The sequence below is a fragment of the Spinacia oleracea genome, chromosome 4, assembly GCF_020520425.1.
Source record: "Spinacia oleracea cultivar Varoflay chromosome 4, BTI_SOV_V1, whole genome shotgun sequence".
Taxonomy (NCBI): domain Eukaryota; kingdom Viridiplantae; phylum Streptophyta; class Magnoliopsida; order Caryophyllales; family Amaranthaceae; genus Spinacia; species Spinacia oleracea.
The window spans coordinates 10,816,256-10,821,038 of record NC_079490.1 but is presented as its reverse complement, the minus strand read 5'-3'; the positions used below and the strand labels follow the sequence as shown (position 1 = coordinate 10,821,038).

The following is a 4,783-nucleotide window of genomic DNA, read 5'->3' as shown; positions in this document are numbered from 1 at the left end:
ATATCCTTTCACGATTCAAAACTCTTAACTTCTTTACAAAAGAACTCATACTCATAATTCCAAATTCATACGCTATGATTTGAAGATCATAGAAAACCAGAAATAAAACTTGGCTCTGATACCACCTGTAACCGCCCGCCCTTAACGAGCTGCTTGCAAATCACAATTAACCATGCTAAACAAACTTAACTCCTCAAACAACTTTAAAGACTTAATTAATTTATTAGAAATTTCGGCAGCACTTCCCCAAAATATGGACAACCTAAAAATATTATTTAGGAAATTAAGTCAGATTTTCTTTCACCTGCTATTACATCATTCCAACATATAACATTTTCCAAAACATCACCAGAGCGTCATTGCAACAACCCACTCTTAATAAACTAGCAAACTTAACCTTGAATTGAACAACTTAACTCAAAATACAATCTAACTTAATTTCAAACTTGACAAGGATTAAGAATCCATAAATTATGAACTAAGACCTCTTATAAGGAATAATACTAAAGACTTAATTACACCTTAGTGAATTCGTAACCCCGCCTTGAGCCAAATGAGACCTTTGGAGAACTTTAGGCACCTTGAACCTTGAACTAGACTCGATCTTTGCTGCCTGCAAAATGTTTTAACACTGCCCCCACCAGGACAGGTTCATTGAACAAAGTCAGCGGAAATCTGAGTACACACATCCAACCTGAAATGCATTTGATAGGTGGCTCAAAATAATTTTTGTTTTAGTTTTTATGTTTTGTTTTGAAAAGCAACTTCGCTTATTAAACTCAATTGGAAAACATAACTTGATAAAATGTTATAACTTCTTTGAAATCTATTTGGCGAAATTTCTATTATTCAAACAACTAATTGGAAAACAATACATTAGCATTACTCGCTAAAGCTTCATACTTTACTTACCATCTCACAACGTTTCTAAAGTTGCAATCACATCAACTGAATTAGACTCACAACTTAAGATCCCCCTTGCCATTCTCATACTCTTAATCATTTTCAACCATAGCCTAATTCGACGATGACTCATAACGATAGCTCGAGTATTATAAGTAAATCTTTTTCCCAATAACGGTGAAACACAGGATATGTATTCACAACTCAATGCAAAACTTACTGCCACAATACTGCCAAAAAGTCATATAACTTTGCTACATAATTACCACAACACAATTCAAACTCACAATGCATATTCGTTATATTTTTATAATTCAATGCGAGAAGAGATAATCTATTTCAACATATTAGTTTGCAGTTGGGGAAAGTGAACATGAATAGAGAGGGGTCAACATGACCAGCTGTCTCTATGCGGCGGGGGTCGTCACCCTCCTGATACACATACGCTTGCAAGACTTAACTAGGACATGTCCCTAACTACGGGTCAAGCCCGCTTACCACGAGTAATACTCGCTTCCAAATATGGGTCAAGCCCATTTACCACGAGTCTATTGATATAGAACTCGCTTCCAAATATGGGTCAAGCCCATTTACCACGAGTCTACTAATGTAGCACTCGCTTCCAATGTTTTTCATCACCGATGCATGTGAGCACTACGCCACACATACTCGGCTACTTTCCCCTACTTAAGCATTTTATTACCAATTTAACTTAGTTCGTTCTCAAAATATGCATTCCCTCACTCATGTATTAGCTTCATTCTCATCATATCTCAAACTCTATTTATTTCTCAGAATAAATCCTCAACCCAATTAAATATCAATCTCAAGACTTGCTGACACTTTCTCTTATACTTAATCAAACTGTAACGACATGATTAAAAACTGGACACTATTCTCAACTATTCCCTTTTAACTTAGAATCATTCTTTACCCTTAGTTATACTTCTTAGACCATTGATTAATAATTGACTGTTAGTGAGTGACTCTCATTTAAGATCCCAAGGTGATCAATAGGCTATACTTTCCTCAAATCCGCATTCATTGTTTAATACTCCCTCCGTCCTGGAATACTCGACCCGGTTTGACCAGCACAGAGTTTAAGGTACTTGAATTGACTTATTTAATTTAATAGGTAGTAGTTGATAGTGGGGTATTATTTTAATGTAGTTAGTGGGAAATGTGTTAAGAGGTGGGGTTGGGGAGAGTAGGGGTTGAATTTTTAATTATTTTTTGTATGGAGTAGGGGGTAGGTGGGTTAATAGGGGTGGAGTGAGAAATAATATAATATTGTTAGAATATTTCCATTTTTAGAAACAGGTCAAGTATTAAGGGACGGCCCGATAAGGAAAACAGGTCAAGTATTCCGGGACGGAGGGAGTAGCTTAGTGTGCGTGAAATGTGTTTTATAACATTTACATAAAACTTAAATGTTCAAAAATAAACCTCAATAATCATAAAACTTAATATTCTTAGAATGCCTACTAGCTATATTTCAAACGCATAAGTTAAAAAGCATGAAAACTTGATTTTTAAATTTTTTTAAAGTACGTCGTTTACTCTTTATAATAAACTCCTTTTTAAACTTGTTGAATATTTCTTTATTTGCAACTATTGTCATTCTTAAGAACTCAAAACAAATAGAAAACATCTTTAGTATAATAGTTCCAACTCTTGAATTAAATAAAAACATTTTAACGTTGTTCAAAATTAGTTTAAGATCCATATATAATAAATTTAAGAAACACACGTGTCTTTGGAAAACTTCAATTTGTTAAAGATTTAAGAAAAACATGTTCACTCTAAACTATATTTCAATTATCGTTTTTCTAATATATATGCTCTTTAAAAATCTTTTATCAACATTCAAAACTATTCTCAAAAAACAATTAACGAATTTAGGAATTTAGGAATACGTTTGGCTTTTAGGAAACTCAAATTTAATGGGGTTTTGTAAGGTGATTAATAAATCAACTTTTAGAAGAATGTTCCCTTAAAGAGATAAGTTAAAACACGCGTTTTAGTTTCATGCTGAAAATAGTTTCTAAATCTAACATTTAATTCATTCATTAATAACTTGCTAGATAAAACAACAAGCCTCTCACCCTTTAAGAACTCGACTTATAGTTAGAGATTGTTCACGTAGGCATTTACTTGGTAATTATAATTACTCTTAGAATACTTCTTAAGACCTTGACTCATTCCAAAAATCAATGTTCGACTATCACGCTAACTCGTTCATAAGATTCAACCCAAAGACTCTTGATATCTCAATTCTTAGAACACACATTCTCAGCTTACTCTCAAGAATCTCAAAATCCAAAAACGTTTCCTACTTTGCAAATCAAACTGGATATTATTTCATTACATCAATGAAGAATTCAAATCGAAGTCATTTCCTTAAACTAATGGAAATTCATCGTTACAAGTTCATTTGCAAATCACTATTCAAACATACATACATACATATACGTAAATTTAATCATACTTAAAATACAAAATATAGTTTCAAGTGTTGGAAATGGTTGGACAATGTGTACCTTCGATATAAGCTCCAAGAACTATACATTTCGATCATCAACCTCTGCTAAAATCCATAATTCAACGACCTTTAATAATACACCCCAACAAACAAAGCCTCTAATCAATAAACCATTCACTTTAATCGAATTAGAACTAAAACGAACTCTCTTAGAAATTTGTCTAATAAACCTACCTTTCAATTTCATTCTAAACTAAACATAAACTTGATAAACACTTTTAGAAATTAAATGATTTTAGAAAAATTCTTTTAGAAATTGCCATGGCACGTACTTCTTTTAAGAAAAACCAAATCAACAAAGCATTTTTAATTGATAACTATATATCTCAATAACCATTATTTGTATAAGGTGTGACTTATAAGCATACCAAAAATAATATGCTCAAACTATAAAACATAAATTATACTTTCTTATAAGAGAAACTTTTTGGAAATTCAACATAATGAAATAGTTTTGAATTAAATAATTTGAAATCATTCCTTTAGTATCAAACTTATAAACCAATTAAAACTCAATTCTATAAAGCTTTTACATCTAAACCATGAATATTAAACTAAAGAAAATAAATAAATATAATGATTAAACTAATTTAGTTGAACTAAATTATATAGAATTAGAGATTGAATTACACCCATAGAGAATAGGGAGTCAGGGTGCAGCAATAACAACGAGATCAACAACCCAACAAGGAGCAGCAACAACAGTGACCCGTCGGGCCACGGGACCCGACGAGCAGAGTAGAGGAGGCAGGGGAGGCAGACGAGGAAGAATAGGGCATCAACAACAACATAACACAACAACAATAAGGGTGTTGGTGAGGAGGGATCCACGGCGAGGATCGCCGTCAAAGAGCAAGAGGAGATGAGCTGAGTTGAAGGAGAGAGAGAAAAGGGACACGGGTGAGGGAAGGGGTTCCACCCCCTCTCTTCTTTTTTTTTTTTTTTTTTGAAGTTTCTGGAAAATGATATTGCTAGAAGGGATGTTAGTATTGATGACCCATCAAGGAAATGTGTTGGCATAGTATTGTTGTGACACAAGGCAAGGAATGGAAGAGTAACACAAAATCCTCCACTAATGTTTTAACCAACTCTAATAAGAAAAATCCTTATCAAAATAATTCAAAACTTATTTAATATAGTAGAATACGTTATCAAAATATATATATATATATATATATATATAATATATATATATTTTGTTGTTGTTTTCTTTTTTTTTTTAGAATAGAACTACAACAATAAATCTTTGAACTTAAATAAATTATTTAGGATAACAAAATCTCCACTCCATAAACGAATATATTTCAAATATTTTTACCGATGGTAAAAACTCTGGAG

At 32.4% G+C, this 4,783-nt stretch overlaps 1 long non-coding RNA gene across 1 annotated transcript; it reads right to left on the bottom strand.

The window, feature by feature from the left end:
• Positions 1 to 261: 261 nt before the first annotated feature.
• LOC110802670 (uncharacterized) lies at positions 262 to 4,416 on the bottom strand. Its single transcript, XR_002537278.2, has 3 exons — positions 4,076 to 4,416; positions 3,444 to 3,512; positions 262 to 631 (listed from the first exon to the last, which is right to left on the bottom strand). It is a non-coding gene; the product is annotated as an uncharacterized lncRNA (long non-coding RNA).
• Between the last annotated feature and the right edge of the window lie 367 nt (positions 4,417 to 4,783).